A 24,334-nucleotide genomic window follows, 5' to 3' on the forward strand; every position below is an offset into this window, starting at 1 on the left:
AAAACACTCATTAGTTAATGTAGTGTAGGAGGAAGAAAGATGCATTCTTACCGCAGCAATTTTACAGTCCAGTGGAATATACCATGCTTTCTTTTTCTTCTTCTTTAAGGTGCAAAACGATCTCACATTGCAGAGTAATGGCAGTCAGTGTTCTCCAAATGAGGTAAGTTTCCTGAAGGTTAATGGAACTGGAGGCCTTTCATAAAGCCTGAATTGGAGCATCTTCTACAGCAGGCGTTCTTAACCAGGGGTCTGTGAGTTTGAAGTGAAATTCAAAAATACATTATTCTTGTGGGGATGTGCTGGAGTGGGCATGAAATATTTATTAACTAATGCACAATACAGTGTGGACTTTTTAAGGGGTCCATGGTTTTCACCTGACTGGCAGAGGGGTCTATGGAACAAAAAAGGTTAAGAACCCCTGTGTTACAGAAAGAGATCATCTAAGACTGTGATTAATTAGTTAACTGAGTGTTGCAGATTCACTTTCATTAGCTATCTTAGCCTTACCTCACCCTAATTGTAATTAAAGATTGTTTATGAGATATAAATATATTTTTTTTTAATTTTTTTATTTTTTATTGACTTTGTAATAATATTACATTAAAAATATATATGTGAGGTCCCATTCAACCCCACCCCCCCACCCCCCCTCTCCCCCCCCTCCAACAACACTCGTTCCCATCATCATGACACATCCATTGGATTTGGTAAGTACATCTTTGGGCACCTCTGCACCTCATATACATTGGTTCACATCATGGCCCATACTCTCCTCTATTCCATCATGTAGGCCCTGTGAGGATTTACAATGTCCGGTGATTACCTCTGAAGCACCATCCAGGGCAGCTCCATGTCCCTAAGACGCCTCCACCTCTCATCTCTTCCTGCCTTTCCCCATACCCTTTGTCCATTATGTCCACTTTTCCCAATCCAATGCCACCTCTTCTATGTGGACATTGGATTGGTTGTGTCCATTGCACCTTTATGTCAAGAGGAGGCTCAGATTCCACCTGGATGCTGGATGCAATCCTCCCATTTTCAGTTGTAATCACTCTAGGCTCCATGGTGTGGTGGTTGTCCTTCTTCACCTCCATCTTAGCTGAGTGTGGTAAGTCCAATAAATCAGATTGTAGGTGCTGGAGTCTGTTGAGGCTCAGGATCTGGCTATCACATTGTCAGTCCAGAGATTCAAATCCCCTAAATATATCTTAAACCCCAACATTAACTGCACCTCCAGCACATTAGCATGAAAGTCTTATGAAGGGAGATCCCATCTGAGTCCAGATTCATCACACATAAACACCATTTCCAAAGAGGGGCCATCTGCCCTGGTAGTTAACCCCATCGGCCATGACCATAACTCCCATGGGTCTCTTTAGCCCTCAAAGGAACCAATATCTGGGGGTTGTATCTGCTTTATCTGTCTCTCTGACTCTGCTCAGTTGTGCATGAGGGCAAACCTTCTGCCAGCCTCCAGACTCTTTTTTAGAAACTCGTAGCCATATAAACTCATTTCTCCTTTCCATTTCCCCCTTACTTTAGGTCAAACAGCATTTTAAAGTCATGGTATTTTATGTAGACATGGATATTCTGCTGATCCGCATTGAACCTTCCATATAAGGTCATTTTCCAGTTGCATCATCAGTTGGTAGTTGATAGTGGTCCCTCGTTGCCAGGGAGGCTCATCCCCGGGTGTCATGTCCCACGCTGGGGGGAAGGCATTGCATTTACATGCTGAGTTTGGCTTCGAGACTGGCCACATTTGAGTAACATGAAGGCTGACAGAAGGGAATTCCCAGGCACAAAGTTGCTCTAGGCCTTGTTATTATTTTGGGTTTATCAGCTCACAAGCATAGTCATTAGTATCAGGGGCTCACTGTTGAACCCTCACTCCCTCCCGGTCCCCACCACTGTACCTGGGAGACTGTCGCTGCTCCCCTAGGGACCACGACAGAGCACCACTGGCCGGGAACCCAGTACCCCCCCTACTGTGGTTTTTAATTGTTGCCACTATGAGTATATCCAAACATTACCATGCACCCTGGACATATGTTCTGTACAGCTCCCTGTCAGTCATATATCATCTGTCATTGGTATCCCATACCAGTATCCCTCCATTGCCATTGTTGAAACACTCTGTGATCCAGAACTCCCCGAAATTTGAAGCCCAATATAATGTCATGGTCCCTTACTAGGGAATGGCATATAGCGATGAGTTTAAAGGATAGATAAAGAACTTGGATAAAGTTAGATAAAGAACTTAGATAAAGAATGTTGACTTGAGGGAAACGGACTTTGGCCCAGTGGTTAGGGCGTCCGTCTACCATATGGGAGGTCCGCGGTTCAAACCCCGGGCCTCCTTGACCCGTGTGGAGCTGGCCATGCGCAGTGCTGATGCGCGCAAGGAGTGCCGTGCCACGCAAGGGTGTCCCCCGCGTGGGGGAGCCCCACGCGCAAGGAGTGCGCCCGTGAGGAGAGCCGCCCAGCGTGAAAAGAAAGAGCAGCCTGCCCAGGAATGGCGCCGCCCACACTTCCCGTGCCGCTGACGACAACAGAAGCGGACAAAGAAACAAGACGCAGCAAAAAGACACCAAGAACAGACAACCAGGGGAGGGGGGGAAATTAAATAAATAAATAAATCTTTAAAAAAAAAAAAAAAAAAAAAAGAATGTTGACTTGAAAAAATTCCACATCCTATTTCCCCCCCCCCCCTAATTATTCAGCTTTTCTTCACAGGAGTCCTAGACCACAGCAATGTATATATATAATATACAGCACTCCCACACATCCACCAGAAAACCTTTTCCCTTCCACAGTGATACTCTTACGCCCTATTCATATCATATTTACTTAAAGTGATGTACAGAGTCTGAGACATTAGCTTTCTAACAAGGTGACATCTGTATTTACATTATGGTGCATACTTTAGGATACACAGTTCTTTACATTTTTAGTTATCCTATGTTTTACATTATGGTTTACATTATCAGTCTGTCATCTCCTATATGTTATGGTGTAATATTACATGTTTTATATCCATCCTTGTGTACTCTCAAGAAACTCCTCTCTTACCCCCCATTTACTTTGGTTCCACACATTTAACGTCCATTTTCCCTTCCACCTTAGTGCCCTCAGTGATAGCCAACCTCCGTTTCCTGAGGAGCCACTTCCAGAGATAGATGGAATAGTGTTCAGGGCCTAACTTGCTCAACTGCCCCAATGCCCTGGGAGCCACCCTTTCTCTCGAGGGATACAGTTCCCTCTATTGGATGGCATTAGTCCTCCCCAGGATGTGGGTCCACCCCCACTCTCACTACTTGGGTTTCTACCCCATGGTGTCACCCACTCTGGCAGAATGAGCATTTAGACATTCCCCAGGAGCCCGTCCTGCATCAGACCCTCCCCTCCGAGCATTCTAAACAGGTAACCCTCTTTATTATATTTTGATATGATTTTCTCGGCATTTTACTCTCCACCAACACCTGACCCTCTCCTGTGTTCGTATGCTACCCCTCCCTCCCCCCACTTTTGGGCAACGTTACCCACCCGTCCCTCCCCAGCCACCCTCAAACCCGCAAAGCCCCAAGCAAAGGCAACCCCTTGCCCCCCTTTTATCTCTTCTTTGTGTTCATACTTACCACCATCTCGTCTTAAATTCCACCCCTGCAGACATCGGCTCATATCCTTCCTCCACCCTCCGATTTCCTGCAAGCCTATCATTCAGTCTCTTGCTATCTAGGGCAGCTTGTTTATTTCATATCATTGAGGTCATGTAGTATTTGTCCTTCAATGTCTGGGTTGCTTCACTCAACATAAGGTTCTCAAGATTCATCCATGTTATCGCATGTGTTTGTAGTGTGTTTGTTCTTACAGCCGAGTAGTATTCCATTGTGTGTATATACCACATTTTATTGATCCACTCGTCTGTTGATGGGCATTTGGGTTGATTCCAACTTTTGGCAATAGTGAACAATGCTGCTATGAACATTGGTGTACATATATTGGTTTGTGTTCTTGTTTTCAGTTCTGCTGGGTATATTCCCAGCAGTGGTATTGCTGGGTCATATGGCAAATCTATGGCTAGTTGTTTGAGAAACCGCCATACTGTTCTGCAGAATGGTTGGATCCTTCTGCATTCCCACCAGCAGTGGATGAGTGTTCCCCTTCCTTCACATCCTCTCCAGCACTTGTATTCTTCTGTTTTTTTCATAGCTGCCAATCTTATGGGTGTAAGATGGTATCTCATTGTGGTTTTGATTTGCATTTCCCTGATAGCTAGAGATTTGGAGCATTTTTTCATGTGCTTTCTTGCCATTTGTATTTCTTCTTCGGAGAAGTGTCTGTTTAAGTCTTTTTCCCATTTTTTAAATGGATTGTTTATCTTTTTATTTTCAAGATGTAGGAGTTCTTTATATATGCAAGTTATAAGTTTCTTATCAGATATAGGATAGCCAAATATTTTCTCCCACTGTGTGGGCTCCCTTTTTACTTTCTTGACAAACTCCTTTGAGGTGCAGAAGGCTTTAATTTTGAGGAAGTCCCATTTATCTATTAGTTCTTTTGCTGCTCGTGCTTTTGGTGAGATATTCATAAATCCATTACCTATTACAAGGTCCTGTAGATGTTTCCCTACACTGCTTTCTAAGGTTTTTATGGTCTTGGCTCTTATATTTAGGTCTTTGATCCATCTTGAGTTGATCTTTGTATAAGGTGTGAGATGGTAATCCTCTTTCATTCTTCTACATATGGCTATCCAGTTCTCCAGACACCATTTGTTGAATAGGCCACTCTCTCCCAGTTGAGAGGGTTTGGTGGCTTTATCGAATATTATGTGGTTGTATATGTGAGGTTCTATATCAGAGCTTTCAATTCGATTCCATTGGTCTATATGTCTCTCCTTATGCCAATACCATGCTGTTTTCACCACCGTAGCTTTATAGTATGTTTTGAAGTCAGGTAGTGTGATTCCTCCAATTTCATTTTTCTTTTTCAGTATGTCTTTGGCTATTCGGGGTCTCTTTCCTTTCCAAATAAATTTCATAGTTAGTTTTTCTAGTTCCTTAAAGAAGGCTGCATTGATTTTTATTGGGATTGCATTGAATGTGTAGATCAATTTTGGTAGGATAGACATCTTAATAATGTTCAGTCTTCCTATCCATGAACAAGGAATAGTCTTCCATTTATTTAGGTCTTCTTTGATTTCCTTGAACAGTCTTGTATAGTTCTCAGTGTATAAGTTCTTTACCTCTTTAGTTAAATTTATTCCTAAGTATTTGATTTTTTTATTTACTATTGTGAATGGTATTTGTTTCTTGATTTCCTCCTGATCTTGCTCATTATTGGTGTACAGAAATGCTACTGATTTTTGCGCATTGATCTTATAACCTGCGACTTTACTAAACTCATTTATGAGTTCTAGAATCTTCGTTGTAGATCTCTCAGGGTTTTCTATGTATAGGATCATGTCATCTGCAAATAATGAAATTTTGACTTCTTCCTTTCCAATTTGAATGCCTTTTATTTCTGGTTCTTGCCTCAGTGCTCGAGCAAGTACTTCTAAGACAATGTTAAATAGGAGCGGCGATAGTGGGCATCCTTGTCTTGTTCCTGAGTTTAGAGGGAAGGAGTCTAGGATTTCTCCATTGTAAACAATATTGGCTTTAGGTTTTTCATATATACTCTTTATCATGTTCAAAAAATTTCCTTGTATTCCAATCATTTGGAGTGTTTTTATCAAGAAAGGGTGCTGTATTTTGTCAAATGCTTTTTCTGCATCAATAGATATAATCATGTGATTTTTTTCCTTCAATCTGTTTATATGGTGTATTACGTTGATTGATTTTCTTATGTTGAACCATCCTTGCATACCTGGGATGAATCCCACTTGGTCGTGGTGTATAATTCGTTTAATGTGTTGTTGAATACGATTAGCAAGTATTTTGTTAAGTATTTTTGCGTCTAGGTTCATTAGAGAAATTGGTCTGTAATTTTCCTTTCTTGTGATGTCTTTGTTTGGCTTTGGTACTAGGGTAATGTTGGCATCATAGAAGGAGTTGGGTAATGTTCTTTCTGTTTTGATTTTTTGGAATAGTTTCAGCAGGATTGGTGTCAGTTCTTTCTGGAATGTTTTGTAGAATTCACCTGTGAAGCCATCTGGCCCTGGGCTCTTCTTAGTTGGGAGATTTTTAATAACTGATTCTATCTCTCTGCTTGTGATTGGTTTGTTAAGATCATCAATTTCTTCTTTTGTCAATATGGGCTGTTTATGTGTTTCTAGGAATTTGTCCATTTCCTCTAGATTGTCATTTTTGTTGGAATATAGTTTTTCAAAATATCCTCTTATGATAGTCTTTATTTCTGTGGGGTCAGTGGTGATATCGCCTTTCTCATTTCTTATTTTGTGTATTTGCATCTTCTCTCTTTTTTTCTTTGTTAGTGTTGCTAAAGGTTTGTCAATTTTGTTAATCTTCTCAAAAAACCAGCTCTTGGTCTTGTTTATCTGTTCAAGTGCTTTCTTATTTTCTATTTCATTTAGTTCTGCTCTTATCTTTGTTATTTCCTTCCTTCTTCTTCCTGTTGGGTTACTTTGTTGTTGTTTTTCTAATTCCTTCAAATGTGCAGTTAGTTCTTCAATTTTTGCTCTTTCTTCTTTTTTGATATATGAATTTATGGCTATAAACTTCCCTCTCAGTACTGCTTTTGCTGCATCCCATAAATTTTGGTATGTTGTGTTATCATTATCATTTGTTTCAAGGTAGTCATTGATTTCTTTTGAGATTTCCTCTTTGACCCACTGTTTTTCTAAGAGTGTGTTGTTTAATTTCCAAATCGTGGTGTGAAATCTGGGCTTCTTTCCCTTGCAAATCTCCAGCTTGACTCCACTGTGGTCAGAGATAATGTTTTGTATGATTTCAATCTTTCTGAATTCGTTCAGCCTTTCTTTGTGGCCTAGCATATGATCTATCTTGGAGAATGATCCATGTGCGCTTGAGAAAAATGTATATCCTGCTGTGTTTGGGTGTAGCGATCTATATATGTCTATTAGATCGAGCTCCTCTAATATACTATTCAGATGTTTTGTGTCTTTGGTGATTCTCTTTTGAGATGTTCTGTCCAGAATTGATAGTGGTGTATTAAAATCCCCCACTATAATTGTAGATGTATCTATTCTTTCACTTAGTTTTTCCAGCGTTTGCCTGACGTATTTAGAGGCACCCTTGTTAGGGGCATAGATATTTATGATTGTTCGATCTTCTTGACAGATTTTCCCTTTGACTAAAATGTAGTATCCTTCTTTGTCTCTCACAATTGTTTCACATTTAAAGTCTATTTTGTCTGATATTAATATAGCTACTCCTGCCTTTTTTTGGTTATTGTTAGCTTGTATGATTGTTTTCCAGCCTTTCACTTTCAATCTCCATGCGTCTCTGGGTCTAAGATGTGTCTCTTGTAGACAGCATATGGATGGGTCATATTTCCTTATCCAGTGTCCCAGTCTGAATCTTTTGATAGGTGAGTTTAATCCATTGACATTCAGTGTTATTACTATCAAGGAATTATTTGTGTTAGCCATATTTTGATTGGATTTGTGTTTGTCATATTTTGTTTGTATATTTTTTTTTGTCTTTTTTGTTGTTGTTGTTGGTCTTATACTCTCCTCCAACTTTGCCTTTCCTGTTTTTTCCTTTCTTCCTGCAGAACTCCCTTTAGAATTTCTTGAAGGGGAGGTTTCTTGTTGGTATACTCTTTCAGTTTCTGTTTGTCTGCGAATATTTTGAACTCTCCATCATGTTTGAATGCTAGTTTAGCTGGATAGAGTATTCTTGGTTGGAAATTTTTTTCCTTTAGTACCTTGACTATATCATACCACTGTCTTCTTGCCTCCATGGTTTCAGAAGAAAAATCAGCACTTAATCTAATTGAGCTTCCCTTGTATGTGATGGTTTTCTTTTCTCTTGCTGCTTTTAGGATCTTCTCTTTGTCTTGAGCATTGGATAATTTGACAAGTATATGTCTTGGGGTGGGCCTGTTGGGGTTTATGACTTGTGGAGTGCGCTGTGCTTCTTGGATATGTACATCTGTCTCTTTCAGTAGATTTGGGAAGTTTTCAGTCATTATTTCCTGCAACACTCTTTCTGACCCCTTTCCCTTCTCTTCACCTTCTGGAATGCCTATAATACGTATGTTTGAGCGTTTTGCATTGTCATTCAGGTCCCTAAATCCTAATTGGATTTTTTCTATCTTCTTATTGACCCCTTCTACTATCTGTTTGATTTCTGATGTACTGTCTTCCACATCACTAATTCTCTGCTCTGTCTCTTCTAGTCTGCTGATATTTGCTGCAAGTGTATTTTTGATTTCTTGAACTGTGGTGTTCATTCCCATCATATCTGTTATGTTTTTGCGTATGTCTGCAATTTCCCCTCCAAGTGATGTCTTCATGTTGTTAACCTCTTTCATTACTGCATCAATTTTGTCGGTGATAAATGTTCTGAGATCTTTCATTGCTTGTGCCAAGTTTTGCTCCCCTTCGTGATTATTGGTTTGTTGATTGGATTCAGCCATGTTTTCCTGATTATTGGTTTGGTTCGTAGATTTTTGTTGCTTTCTGGTCATCTCTTTATTTTGACGAATTTAATCAGTTCCTTAGCTTCTTTGTCTGCTCTTGGAGGTTAATTAGTTGTTATTTTTGCACAGGTGTTATATCTTCTCTTTGTCACTTTTATCTTCTTATTCTAGTTACTTGTTGTTGGTTAAGTTCACTTTAGAGGAAAGTATTAGTGTTGGGGAAAGGCAATTGTGTAAGCAAGGGAAAAGTGTAAAGTTGTATTGGTGATGTATGTTAATAAAGCAGGAATATGAGATCTGGAAGGATGGAGGTTAGATTCATGTAGATTGTATAGAGTTATAGCTGTAGGTAGAGTACCTTTTATGAAGTTGATGACTGAATTTGGGAGGAATATGGTATGAACTACACAGCTATTGTTTTCATGAGAGAGGGAAAAAGAAAAGAAAGGTAATAGTTTCAAGAGTGGATAATAGACAGAAAACAGAACAAAGGTATTAGAAATTAAGAGTTAGACACTTTGTGGATCAAAGAACGGGAGGTGGGGGGTGGAATATAGGAGAGACAGTAGATGATAGTGGATATCAAGATGCAGGGGAAGGGGGATAGTGTAGGTAGCCTAAATCAGTTCACACAGAAATGAGGCAGTGGAGGATGGGAAAACCCAGCAAATGTGAGGTGTTCCCTGTAGCACCTATTGTATACTTGAATTAAAGTAAAAATAAGTGGAAGATGAGGGACAAGAGGGAAAGAGAAAACCGAAAAAAAACAAAACAAAAAAAAAAAAAACAAACTAATTATAATAGAGAAAAAAGAAAGGCAAGAAGAAATGAAGAAAGAAAAAGAGGATGGGCAAACGGTGGGGAACGGATAGGGAGAAGAGAGATACAGGTACACACGTGTCACAATTGCAACACTATCTAAAACAACAACTTCCCCCCGCTTTGCCCTAAAACCCTCCCGTCTGTCTGCCCAAATGGGTCTGCAAGCACCTCCCTTCCCACAAACCCCCAATAGGCCGCCCAGGGCCCACGAACTCCCCAGTACTGCAGATGCTCAAAAAAAAAAAAAAAAAAAAATTTTAAGTAAAATTAAAAAAAACACAAACAAACAAACAAACAAACAAACAAAAAAAAACAAAAAAAAACAGAAACCCCTCCGCAGGCCCGGCTCCGCCCGCCGCGGAGGCTTGGACCAGCTCTGCCCGGCTCCTCACGCCGCCTTGGCCTGGCCTGGCTCCGCCCAGCTCCGCTCGCTACAGCGGCCCAGCCGGCTCCGGCATCCACCTCCCGCCACCGCAGCCTGGACCGGCCCTGCCCGGCTCCGTACCCGCCGCGGCCTGACCCGGGCCCGCCCGGCTCCAAACGCTACCGCGGCCCGCAGCCGGGGCCTGCACCGGCCCCGCCCGGCTCCAAGCGCTACCGCGGCCCGCCGCCGGGGCCTGCACCGGCCCCGCCCGGCTCCAAGCGCTACCGCGGCCCGCCGCCGGGGCCTGCACCGGCCCCGCCCGGCTCCAAGCGCTACCGCGGCCCGCCGCCGGGGCCTGCACCGGCCCCGCCCGGCTCCAAGCGCTACCGCGGCCCGCCGCCGGGGCCTGCACCGGCCCCGCCCGGCTCCAAGCGCTACCGCGGCCCGCCGCCGGGGCCTGCACCGGCCCCGCCCGGCTCCAAGCGCTACCGCGGCCCGCCGCCGGGGCCTGCACCGGCCCCGCCCGGCTCCAAACGCTACCGCGGCCCGGCCCGGCCTGGCTCAGCCCCACCGAGCGGGGCTAGATGCCTCGTCTCCGCCTACCCAAGAAGGGAATCCTCTGCAGGTAGCTGGGATCTCCGTGTATATTTCACAGACGAATCCTCTCTGTTACCTTCCCTCCAAATCGATGTCCAGACACCTCCGGACCAGCAAAAATCCCGAAACAATCCGGTCCCAAAGAGTCTCCAACGCCACCCAGCTGATTCCCTGCAGAAGACTCTAACAGGGATGTTCACTCAGCCGCCATCTTCAAGAGGATTCTCGATATAAATATATTTGAAAAACCAAATAGGGGAACTTCTTTATAGACTGTCTGTGTTCTAAACTGAATGAAACCAGCTCAAATCAAACCACCTTTGGCATAGCTTGTTATCCATAAATGATTCAGTGTGCTTTTCCTGTAGACATCTATTCAGTGAGTGTTGGTTCCTCATTTCATTGCAGTATGAGAGTCTTCATCTGATATGCCCCATTTTGGATGTGTTGGGGAACAAAATGATTGCCAGTTTTCCATGACTAAAATGTTTCTGTAAAGAACAAATAAAAAATTGAGTGAATTCCCCCCCAAACAATATTCTTTTGATTGTACAATTTTTTTAAATTGACATGTGAAGATGCATCTATTATTATATATTTTAGCCAGGCCCTCATCTCACAGCAGCAAATGCAAAAGGCCAGTGGTTTTATAATCGTCCTTGAACATAGAGATGCCTGCTGAGTTCTCTTCTGTTTTTTTAAATTGCCTTTCCTTCTAACACCACAGGTGAGAGAGGACTCACCTGCAGAATCTTCTACCACAGAGAGCACCACTCCCTTTGGCCTGAAGCCTCCATCAGGTAAACAGAATGCTCAGACAGTTTCTCTCATTAGCCTTTTAAAATGATCCATTGTCAGTGTGAATGTCCTTATCAACCCTGCGAGTATAATAAATCCTGACCTCAAAATTGGCCTACCACCTGGGAAGCCCAGACTTCAGAGTTTTGCTTCCAAGTAATCGGCTTATAAATCCATATTTTCAGTCATGCATGGCTTGCCTCCTTCCAAATCAGGGTAAAAGTAAAGTGGTGATGGGTATGAGTGGAGAAGAAATGATCTTTGGAGTTTTTTGATACCCAGGGCTTATCTGTCAGTGATTCCGTTGCCCCAAGGGTGCCTGGTGCTCTGCTGAGTCCATGATTAAGGGCTGCCTCTAGGGGAGGAGCTCCTTCTTCCACAGCCTGAACTTGCATCCTGAGCCTGGCAGGTTCTATGTATTTACTCATCTAATAGGTGGTCATTTCAAGATTTCTCTCCATGGCCAGGAATCTTTTTTTTTTTTTAAAGCCTTTCTTGAAAGCATTCTGCTTATATTACCTCCTTTCTTTCATTTACTATTAGTATATCACATAAGTAAATTATAGCAATGTGCAAAATATTTGATTTTTTTAAAAAGAGCTACAGCTAGAAATGTTGTGATTTCTCTGTTTATCTAAAGGTCTGGTGCCATATACCTTCTTTCATGTCCTTCATTGTTTTCATATTTTTGATTCTTTGGTGTTTGGCATCCACTCACTACAATTGCTTTTAAGAAAATGATAGATGACTCAGACACTTCTAAGCAAAAACTAGCTCAGATGTTCTTGGGTTTTCCAGTAAAGCATTTTGGCAACAGCCTAAGTTCTACATATGCATATTTTGGGAAAAGGGTGGGGAGGGCACCTGTAGAAAAAAGAACAAAGATGATTCTTTTACACAGGGGAGCCTTTCATTTCTGAGCAGGCTGGCCAGGTGTAATGGTTTCCCAGCATTTCAGATGGACCAGGAGGCAAATCCCTTTGACAAGTTGCTTGGGCTTGGCAAGGGTTAGTGGTGCTTTAGGGAGAGCAGAATGGTACGTGAAATAAGGCTCAAATGCTGGCCCCTCGCTGGGCCCTTGTTTGGAGCTCTGAGCATATGCCACCTCTGAGCCGTGGGCCCTGGGCTTCCCGTCCTCCCAGGCTCAGACATGTGCTGGGGAAAACGGAGGCCAGTCAGGGCATGGCTCAGCTCTGCCTGCATGGAAAGCACCCAAGGACCCCAGGGAAAAACAGCTTTATCCTAAGCTTTGCGGTCAGTTCTGCACAATTTTAAAATATTTTTATGTTGAGCAAATCAAGATAAATTTTTTTAGGAGGTACCAGGGATGAACCCAGGACCTCGTACATGGGAAGCAGGTGCTCAACCACTGGGCTCCATCTGCTCCCCAATGAGAGCTGGTTGTCTCATTTGTTTGTTTTGTTTTTAGGAGGGCTGGGGATCAAACCTGGAACCTCATACATGGGAAGCCACAGCCGCTCCCCAGAACAGTGTTCTTTTGAAAGTGCAGCTTTGCACTTTAGCTGTCAAGTTGTTTTTAGTGACTTTTTAAATTCATTTTTTGGGCATCCATGGTCACCTTATCAAAGTTAGAGCTTACCCTCCACTTGTACTGTTAAATCATTTCAAATTCTTTGTGGTGGTAAAAAAAAATTTTTTTTTAATCAATTGTTTATATTTTAGTAGGAGGAAACAACAGTAATCCCCTCTCCAAGGTTTCTACCTTTTTATAATTTTGACTAGTCAATGAGGAAATCGGTTTTGAAAGTTCTCTGACTTTGGTTGCTGTAAATAATAGTAATTTATCTTCAGGAACATCTGGCACATTTGAACTTTATAAAACAAGCATTACATATTGGGAATTTATTTCCATTTCATTTATTAGTTTAAAAATATTACAGTATATATTTATCACATTTTCTAGGAAATAATATATCTAGTAATCTTAATTGAAAGTCAGATGGTTAAAAAAGAAACCCTTTTGACTGAGTAGCTCTGGGTAAAAAGCCAAGGAATTTTTATTTTAAAATTAAGTATGTGAATTTATGTGATTTGTGTGTTATAAATAAAAGAAAGCAGACTGCTCAAATCAGTAAGTTGGAATAAGAACTTAGATTCTTAAAGTCAGCTGATAGTTTTCTTCAAATTCTTTTGCCTTCTGATTTTTTCCCTCAAAGAAAGATAGGTGCATGTACCCAAACAGTCATTCTAGAACCATGTCCATTTATTTTACTGGTCCTGCCTTACGATTGAATGAAAAAATTATATAGCCATTTCCTAAACACATGAGATTGCTATATTGCTATATGGATATTTAATGGGAAAAAAAAAGAGGAAAGTGCTTCATTTCATTAATGACCCACTAAAGAGTGCTTGAAATTGACCTCTATTGGCTAATTGGGTTTGTTGTTAAAGAGACCTTTACGAGGGTCCAAAATTGTTCTTATATTGACCAATACTCAAAGACAATATTGAGAAGTGTGTCAGAGATTGAGAAAAGAGTTGGCTAGATTCAATTATCAATAAAGCATGCCAGTAAGAATTACAGCTGCCTTAAAAAGAAATTTTACATTGCTTTGGGGGGAAAAATCACAGCTGGTCAATACTGATCCTGTAATCAATGGTTGAGTTTCTAAAGAATAGATATATCCACACCTCTATTAAGCTTTCCTGTGCAACCAGATTTTTTGTGACTAATGTTTATTAAGAGCATTAATTATTTGGAAGGCCTTTGCAAAAAAATTACCTGGTAGGTCTTTTGCTTTTTTTCTGCATGACCTATGGGTACTTTCTTCCTGCTGACATGTTTCATTAGAACTTTAAGTCTTTGGGCTTTCTGTTGAGATGAACGATACTAACAGCATGCAAAGTAAATGACTAACGCTCGGTTTTTATCATTCTTTTTATTCCTTGCACCATCTCCCATTCTTCTGTACTGTACTTGTGAAATGAACTCCATATCAATGAAATCTGCTTCATTTCCATCCAACCCTTATGCCATTTGTGACATGCTGCTGCCCCTTTGGTTTGTCCTGGTCCTTGTGCAACACAATGTGGACTGGCTCTCATGCTCTCCTGCAGACCCAGCCCTCACTCTTCCTCCTATCTCTTCCAACAAACTTATGCAGGCACAAACATGGGACAGCTCTAGCGACAGTGTTCCATCTGCAGGGGACAGTGGCAATGGTAGGTGGCTATCTATGTTATCTTTCAGTTTGCTCGTTAGTAAGCCAATGACTATACTCAAACGTTCCTTTCCATGAAGCCAAAGATAGAGCATATGCAAGTGCATGCCTGATATAGATACAGTGAGAGAAACGGAGAAGTCAGAAAAGTATGTGCCCATTGTTCTAATCATTTTGAATATTTTGAACGTTGGGGAGGACTTCAAAATATTTTTTCTCTACCTTTTCTGCTAGGGTTTTTGGTGTTTGTTTGCAAAGCTTTGGGATGTGTGTATTTGAATTATCTCTGCTCCTGCATCTGAACCAAGTGCGTTTAGAGTTTGATCTTTTATTATTTATGCTTACCATATGAGATTTTTAAAGTAACTAAAAGGTACCTACACTGACCCCAAGTGTCACACTGAAAATAATGTTATAGAAATTTCTAAAATGAAGAGAATCACTTGCCTTCTCTGTTCTCTTATTTGCATGTTTTGACTCCTGATACCTCCATGAGTGTAAGAGCATCTTGAATAATATTGAACAATATAATTTGGCCTGAAGATCAAATTTATGAATAAAAATTGAGGACACTCAGCCAAGCTTGGTGGTATATCTTTTTTTTTTTTAATTTTTTTTTATTGACTTTGTAATAATATTACATTAAAAATATATATGTGAGGTCCCATTCAACCCCACCCCCCCACCCCCCCTCTCCCCCCCCAACAACACTCGTTCCCATCATCATGACACATCCATTGGATTTGGTAAGTACATCTTTGGGCACCTCTGCACCTCATGGTCAATGGTCCACATCATGGACCATACTCTCCTCCATTCCATCCATTGGGCCCTGTGAGGATTTATAATGTCCAGTGATTACTTCTGAAGCACCATCCAGGGCAGCTCCATGTCCCAAAGACGCCTCCACCTCTCATCTCTTCCTGCCTTTCCCCATACCCATCGTCCACCATGTCCACTTTTCCCAATCCAATGCCACCTCTTCTATGTGGACATTGGATTGGTTGTGTCCATTGCACCTCTATGTCAAGAGGAGGCTCAGATTCCACATGGATGCTGGATGCAATCCTCCCATTTTCAGTTGTAATCACTCTAGGCTCAATGGTGTGGTGGTTGTCCTTCTTCAACTCCATCTTAGCTGAGTGTGGTAAGTCCAATAAATCAGATTGTAGGTGCTGGAGTCTGTTGAGGCTCAGGACCTGGCTATCACATTGTCAGTCCAGAGATTCAAATCCCCTAAATATATCTTTTTATTTTTTATTTTTTATTTTTTATTTTTTATTGACTTTGTAATAATATTACATTAAAAATATATATGTGAGGTCCCATTCAACCCCACCCCCCACCCCCCCTCTCCCCCCCCCCCCAACAACACTCGTTCCCATCATCATGACACATCCATTGGATTTGGTAAGTACATCTTTGGGCACCTCTGCACCTCATATACATTGGTTCACATCATGGCCCATACTCTCCTCTATTCCATCAAGTGGGCCCTGTGAGGATTTACAGTGTCCGGTGATTACCTCTGAAGCACCATCCAGGGCAGCTCCATGTCCCGAAGACGCCTCCACCTCTCATCTCTTCCTGCCTTTCCCCATACCCTTTGTCCATTATGTCCACTTTTCCCAATCCAATGCCACCTCTTCTATGTGGACATTGGATTGGTTGTGTCCATTGCACCTCTATGTCAAGAGGAGGCTCAGATTCCACCTGGATGCTGGATGCAATCCTCCCATTTTCAGTTGTAATCACTCTAGGCTCCATGGTGTGGTGGTTGTCCTTCTTCAACTCCATCTTAGCTGAGTGTGGTAAGTCCAATAAATCAGATTGTAGGTGCTGGAGTCTGTTGAGGCTCAGGATCTGGCTATCACATTGTCAGTCCAGAGATTCAAATCCCCTAAATATATCTTAAACCCCAACATTAACTGCACCTCCAGCACATTAGCATGAAAGTCTTATGAAGGGAGATCCCATCTGAGTCCAGATTCATCACACATAAACACCATTTCCAAAGAGGGGCCATCTGCCCTGGTAGTTAACCCCATCGGCCATGACCATAACTCTCATGGGTCTCTTTAGCCTTCAAAGGAACCAATATCTGGGGGTTGTATCTGCTTTATCTGTCTCTCTGACTCTGCTCAGTTGTGCATGAGGGCAATCCTTCTGCCAGCCTCCAGACTCTTTTTTAGAAACTCGTAGCCATATAAACTCATTTCTCCTTTCCATTTCCCCCTTACTTTAGGTCAAACAGCATTTTAAAGTCATGGTATTTTATGTAGACATGGATATTCTGCTGATCCGCATTGAACCTTCTGTATAAGGTCCTTTTCCAGTTGCATCATCAGTTGGTATTTGATAGTGGTCCCTCGTTGCCAGGGAGGCTCATCCCCGGGTGTCATGTCCCACGCTGGAGGGAAGGCATTGCATTTACATGCTGAGTTTGGCTTCGAGACTGGCCACATTTGAGTAACATGAAGGCTGACAGGAGGAAATTCCCAGGCACAATGTTGCTCTAGGCCTTGTTCTTATTTTAGGTTTATCAGCTCACAAGCATAGTCATTAGCATCAGGGGCTCACTGTTGAACCCTCACTCCCTCCCGGTCCCCGCCGCTGTACCTGGGAGACTGTTGCTGCTCCCCTAGGGACCACGACAGAGCAGGTGGTATATCTTTTACTTTTGTGACCATAAATATCTTACCTTGCCTAAGAGAATGAGATAAAATAATTATTTGGATCTACATAGCATATATAACTGGATCTCCATTCTAGTTTAATAGTGGTTCAGATTTTAAACATTTTACTTTAAAATACAAAATGATAGTAGTGATGTTAAGTGGTTCTAAGGGCATGATTTATAGATAAGAAAAGTGAGATGTGAAGTATAAACACAATGCAAATGCAATAGGAAAATAGATTTTCTGGTAATGTTTATTTTTTAAAAATCTAAGTGTGTCATGTGTTACACATGGAAAATTTGTAGTTTTAAAAACTTGCAGTGATTTCTGGTCAAAATTGCTGATCCAGTTTCCTTACATAGAGGATAATGTATACCCTGGAAGGGTCAGTTACAAATGAAATTTTAAAGTTTCATATGCTTCTAAAGTTTTTAATTGAAAATAAGTATGACAAAAAACATAATGAAACAAAAACTCTTATATCTACCTATTTTAAATTCTGAAAGTTGAAGAGGGCTAAATGGAAACTTTCTTGATAAATGGCTTCTTTACTTAAAAATTAAAAGAAAGGGGGAGGAATTTTTTTTTTTTTTAGAAAACATGGCTATTTATGGGTCTGATATGAGTTAAAGGAAATAAAGCCTGGAATGAAAGATTTATGCATGGTTTGGTATTTCCATAGGAATGATATCTGAAACTGAAGGACTTTTAAAAAAAAAAAACATTGGGAAAGAATAAGGTGTCCAATACAGAAATAGAACACCTAATGTTGCTGATGAACCAGCTAAAATGTCCATCTCTGCATAGCCTGAGCCACACTGAGCTATGTAGAGATGGAGGGGCAAGCCCAGGCTTCAGATTCTGGTGTCATCTCCTCTGCCACAGCTACATTCATTTCATAGAATGAAAATTCTCAGTATTTACTGAGGATACCTATGTGCAAGGTATGAAGCTAGACTGCCCTTTTTTCAGTAAAATCCTAAGATCCATAAAAAATGGTTATTGCAAAATCCTTTTAAAAATAAAAGAACCAAGGGAAATGGATGTGGCTCAAGGAGTTGGGCTCCCATTAACCATATAGGAGGTCCAGGGTTCGATGAACAGGGCCTCCTGGTGAAGGCAAGCTGGCCCGTGTGGTGAGCTCACCCACATGGAGTGCCAGCCACCATGGGAGTGCACGCCCTGCAGAATGCCACCCTGTGCAGGAGTGCCAGCCGCCACAGAGAGCTGGTGCAGCAAGATGACACAACAAGAGACAGAGGGGAGACAAGGGGAATACATAGAACAGGGAGCTGAGGTGGCACAAGAGAATTATCACCCCTCTCCCATTCTGGAAGGTCCCAGGAACGGTTCTCAGAGCTGCCTAATGAGAACACAAGCAGATACAAGAACACACAGCAAATGAACACAGAGAGCAGACAGTGTGTGTGTGGGTAGAAATAAATAAATCTTTAAAAAAATAAAAATAAAAGAACCTTGGATTACTTATTTGATATGAGTGAAAGTTTCAGGAAGTCACATATTGCTTTTATGCTCTACCACAGTAATATAAAGGGATTGTTTTCAATACTGCATGGCAGGGCCAGTCATATCAGATGTTCAATGGTTGTCATTTTTCCTTATTTGCAATTTGACTATAAAGTGCCTCAGGCAACAGATGATTTTCTGTTCAGAAATGTACCTTACCAATATTCTCTAGGGGTTAAATTATGACTTGTGATTTTTTAAAAATTTAAATTATTTATTTATTTTAAAAAATTACATTAAAAAAATATGAGGTCCCATTCAACCCCACCGCCCCCACCCCCCACTCCCCCCACAGCAACACTCTATCCCCTCATCGTGACACAGCCATTGCACCTGGTAAGTACATCTCTGAGCATCACTGCACCCCTAGTCAATGGTCCACATCATAGCCCACACTCTCCCACGTTCCATCCGGTGGGCCCTGGGGGGATCTACAATGTCCCGTAATTGTCCGTGAAGCACCACCCAGGACATCTCCTCGTCCCGAAAACGCCTCCACATCTCATCTCTTCCTCCCATTCCCCAAACCCAGCAGCCACTATAGCTACCCTTCCCACACCCATTCCACATTTTCTCTGTGGACATTGGATTGGTTGTGTCCATTGCACATCTATGTCAAGTGGGGGCTTAGATTCCACATGGATACTGGATGCACTCCTCCTGCTTTCAGTTGTAGACACTCTAGGCTCCATGGTGTGGTGGTTGACCTTCTTCAACTCGATGTTAGCTGAGTGGGGTAAGTCCAATAAATCAAAGTGTAGGAGCTGAAGACTGTTGAGGCTCTGGGCCTGGGTGTCACATTATCAGTCCAGAGATTCAAATCCCCTAAATATATCTAAAACCCCAGCACCAACTACAATTCCATTAAAGTAGCATGCAAGTCTTGTGAAAGGAGATCCCCTCTGAGTCCAATTCCATCACGCAGAAACACCAGCTCCAGAGAAGGGCCATCTGCCATGGCAGTGAACCCCGTCTGCCATGATCATAGAACTCGTGGGTCTCTTTATTCCTCAAAAGAACCAATACCTGGGATTGTATCTGTCTCTCAGACTCTGCTCATTTGTGCATAAGGGCATTCCTTCTGACAGCCTCCAGACTCTTTTTTAGAGACTCATAGCCTTATGTTCTCATTTCTCCTTTCCATTTCCCCCTTACATTAGGTCAAACAGCATTTTGAAGTCATGTTATTATATGTAGACAGGGATATTCTGCTGATCCGTGTTGAACCTTTAATTCAAGGTCCTTTTCTAGTTGCATCTTCAGCTGATATGTGGTAGTGATCCCTCGGTGCCAGGGAGGCTCATCCCCGGGTGTCATGTCCCACGCTGGGGGGACTGCACTGCATTTATGTGCTGAGTTTGGCTGTGAGAGTGGCCACATTTGAGTAACATGAAGGCTGTCAGGAGGAATCTCCCAGGCACAGTGCTACTCTAGGCCTTATTCTTATTGGAGGTGTATAGGCTCAAAAGCATAGCCATAAGTATCAGGAGCCCACTGTTAGGCCCTCCTTCCTTCCTGGTTCTTGCCGTTGCACCTGGGGAACTGCCGCTGCTCCCCCAGGGTCCACGACAGTGACCCCTCGGCCAGGGGCCCAGTACCCCCCCCCAGCTATTGTTTTTAATTATTTCCACAATGAGTATATCTAGACATTACTATATACCCTGGGCATATGCCCTGTATAACTCCCTGTCAACCATATATATCCTGTCAATAACATCCTATATCAGTATTCCTCCGCTGCCATTGTTGAACCACTCTGTGATCCAAAACTTCCTGTAAAGTCAATCCCAGCATATTGTCAGCTTCACAAGAGTCTTAGATCACCGAAATTCATATATACAATATAGAGTATTTCCCCAGATTCACCATAAAACCTTTTCCCTTCCACAGCGATAATCTCTTAACTTGTTCATATCATATTTCCTGAAACTGATGTACGGATTCCGAGACAATAGCTTTCAAACAAGGTGACATCTGTGCTTACTATGTGGTCCATACTTTAGGTTGTACAGTTTTCTAAATTTTTTAGTTATCCTATGTTTTGCCTTATGGTTTACATTATTATTCTGTCATCTCCTATATGTTTTTGGAGTAATATTACATGTTTTATATTCATCTTCGTGTATTCTCACAAAACTCCTCTCTTGCCCCCATATTTACCTTGTTTCCATCCATTCAACATCCATTTCCCCCTCCCTTTGGGGCCCACAACGCCAGCCAATCTCCATTTCCCGAGAAGCCATGTCCAGAGATACTTGCAGCAGTATTCAGGGCCTGACTTTCTCAACTGCCCTAATGCCCTGGGAGCCATCCTTTCTCACTAGAGATACAGTTCTATTTGATGGCATTAGTCCTCCCCAGGATGTGGGTCCACCCCAACTCTCACTTCTTGGGTCTCTTCCCAATGGTGCAACCCACCTTGGCAAAATGAGCCTTCAGCTATTCGCCCAGAGTCCGTCCCGCAACAGCCCATACCCCCTGAGCATCCTAAACAGGTAACCCTCCTACTTATATTTTGATACGATTTTCTCAACATTTTGTTCTCAATTAACACCTGACACTCTCGCATGTTCATATGTTGCCCCTCCCTCCCCCCGATTTTTGGACAATATTACCCCTCTGCCCATCCCCAGCCCCACTCCAACCCACAAAGCCCCACCCAAAAGTAACCCCTTGCCCCCATTTTGTCCCTTCTTTGTGCTCATACTTACCGCCAGCTCATCACAGATTCCACCCCTCCAGACGTTAACTCACATCCTTCCTCCACCCCCCGATTTCCTGTAAGCCTCTTTTCCAGACTCTAGCTCTCTGAGGCAGTTTGCTTATTTCATATCATTGAGGTCATGTAGTATTTGTCCTTCAATGCCTGGGTTGCTTCACTCAACATAAGATTCTCAAGGTTCATCCATGTTATCACGTGTGATTGTAGTGTATTTGTTCTGACAGCCGAGTAGTATTCCATTGTGTGTATATACCACATTTTATTGATCCACTCGTCTGTTGATGGACATTTGGATTGATTCCAACTTTTGGCGATAGTAAACAATGCTGCTATGAACATTGGTATACATATATCTGTTTGTGTCCTTGTTTTCAGTTCTGATGGGTATATACCCAGCAGTGGTATTGCTGGGACATATGGCAAATCTATGGTTAATTTTTTGAGAAACCTCCAAACTGTCCTCCAGAATGGTTGGATCCTTCTGCATTCCCACCAGCAGTAGATGAGTGTTCCCCTTTCTTCACATCCTCTCCAGCATTTGTATTCTTCAGTTTTTTCATAGCTGCCAATCTTATGGGAGTGAGATGGTATCTCATTGTAGTTTTGATTTGCATTTCCCTGATAGCTAGAGATTTGGAACATTTTTTCATGTGCTTTTTAGCCATTTGTATTTCTTCTTTGGAGAATTGTCTGTTTAAATCTTTTTCCCATTTTTTAAATGGGTTGTTTATCTTTTTGTTTTCAAGATTTATGTGTTCTTTATATATGCAAGTTATAAGCCTCTTATCAGAAATATGGTTGCCAAATATTTTCTCCCATTGTGTGGGTTCCCTTTTTACTTTCTTGACAAACTCCTTTGAGGTGCAGAAGGCTTTAATTTTGAGGAAGTCCCATTTATCTATTAGTTCTTTTGCTGCTCGTGCTTTTGGTGTGAAATTCATGAAGCCATTTCCTATTACGAGGTCTTGTAGATGTTTCCCTACACTGCTTTCCAAGATCTTTATGGTCTTGGCTCTTATATTTAGGTCTTTGATCCATCTTGAGTTGATCTTTGTATAAGGTGTGAGATGGTAATCTCTTTCATTCTTCTACATGTGGCTATCCAGTTCTCCAGGCACCATTTGTTGAATAGGCCATTCTCTCCCAGTTGAGAGGGTTTGGTGGCTTTATCGAATATTATATGGCTATATACATGAGGTTCTATATCAGAGCTTTCAATTCTATTCCATTGGCCTGTGTGTCTCTCCTTATGCCAATACCATGCTGTTTTCACTACTGTAGCTTTGTAGTATGTTTTGAAGTCAGGAAGTGTGATTCCTCCTATTTCGTTTTTTTTTTTTTCAATATGTCTTTGGCTATTCAGGGCCTCTTTCCTTTCCAAATAAATTTCATAGTTAATTTTTCTAGTTCCTTAAAGAAGGCTGTGTTGATTTTTATTGGGATTGCATTGAATGTGTAGATCAGTTTTGGTAGGATAGACATCTTAATAATATTCAGTCTTCCTATCCATGGACAATGAATATTCTTCCACTTATTTAGGTCTCCTTTGATTTCCTTGAACAGTCTTGTATAGTTCTCAGTGTATAGGTTTTTTACCTCTTTAGTTAAATTTATTCCTAGGTATTTGATTTTTTTATTTACTATTGTGAATGGTATTTGTTTCTTGATTTCCTCCTGATCTTGCTCATTATTAGTGTACAGAAATGCTACTGATTTTTGCGCATTGATCTTATAACCTGCGACTTTGCTGAACTCATTTATGAGTTCTAGAAGCTTTGTTGTAGATCTCTCAGGGTTTTCTATGTATAGGATCATGTCATCTGCAAATAATGAAATTTTGACTTCTTCCCTTCCAATTTGAATGCCTTTTATATCTGGTTCTTGCCTCAGTGCTCGTGCAAGTACTTCCAAGACAATGTTAAATAGGAGCGGAGACAATGGGCATCCTTTTATTGCTCCTGAGTTTAGAGGAAAGGATTTCAGGATTTCGCCATTGTAAACAATGTTGGCTGTAGGTTTTTCATATATACTCTTTATCATGTTCAAAAAGTTTCCTTGTATTCCAATCTTTTGGAGTGTTTTTATCAAGAAGGGGTGCTGTGTTTTGTCAAATGCCTTTTCTGCATCTATAGATATAATCATGTGATTTTTTTCCTTCAATCTGTTTATATGGTGTATCACATTAATTGATTTTCTTATGTTGAACCATCCTTGCATACCTGGAATAAATCCCACTTGGTCATGGTGTATAATTCGTTTAATGTGTTGTTGAATACGATTAGCAAGTATTTTGTTAAGTATTGTTGCATCTAGGTTCATTAGAGAAATTGGTCTGTAATTTTCCTTTCTTGTGGTGTCTTTGTTTGGCTTTGGTACTAGGATAATGTTGGTCTCATAGAAGGAGTTCGGCAATGTTCCTTCTGTTTCGATTTTTTGGAATAGTTTCAACAGGATTGGTGTTAGTTCTTTCAGGAATGTTTTGTAGAGTTCACCTGTGCAGCCGTCTGGCCCTGGGCTCTTCTTAGTTGGGAGATTTTTAATGACTGATTCTATCTCTTTGCTTATGATTGGTTTGTTAAGATCCTCAATTTCTTCTTTCGTCAGTATGGGCTGCTTATGTGTTTCTAGGAATTTGTCCATTTCCTCTAAATTGTCACTTTTGTTGGAATATAGTTTTTCAAATTATCCTCTTATGAGTCTATTTCTGTGGGATCAGTGGTGATATCACCTTTCTCATTTCTTATTTTGTGTATTTGCATCTTTTCTCTTTTTTTCTTTGTTAGTCTCTCTAAAGGTTTGTTAATTTTGTTGATCTTCTCAAAACACCAGCTCTTGTTCTTATTTTTTCAAGTGCTTTCTTATTTTCTATTTCATTTAGTTCTGCTCTTATCTTTGTTATTTCCTTCCTTCTTCTTCCTGTTGGGTTACTTTGTTGTTGTTTTTCTAATTCCGTCAAAAGTGCAGTTAGTTCTTCAATTTTTGCTCTTTCTTCTTTTTTGATATGTGAATTTATGGCTATAAATTTCCCTCTCAGTACTGCTTTTGCTGCATCCCATAAATTTTGGTATGT

At 41.4% G+C, this 24,334-nt stretch overlaps 1 long non-coding RNA gene across 1 annotated transcript; it reads left to right on the plus strand.

The window, feature by feature from the left end:
• The first annotated feature begins 105 nt into the window (after positions 1-105).
• LOC131277344 (uncharacterized) lies at positions 106-14,469 on the plus strand. Its single transcript, XR_009184533.1, has 3 exons — positions 106-163; positions 11,082-11,154; positions 14,281-14,469. It is a non-coding gene; the product is annotated as an uncharacterized lncRNA (long non-coding RNA).
• Positions 14,470-24,334: the final 9,865 nt, after the last annotated feature.

This window comes from Dasypus novemcinctus (assembly GCF_030445035.2).
Source record: "Dasypus novemcinctus isolate mDasNov1 chromosome 8 unlocalized genomic scaffold, mDasNov1.1.hap2 SUPER_8_unloc_2, whole genome shotgun sequence".
NCBI lineage: Eukaryota > Metazoa > Chordata > Mammalia > Cingulata > Dasypodidae > Dasypus > Dasypus novemcinctus.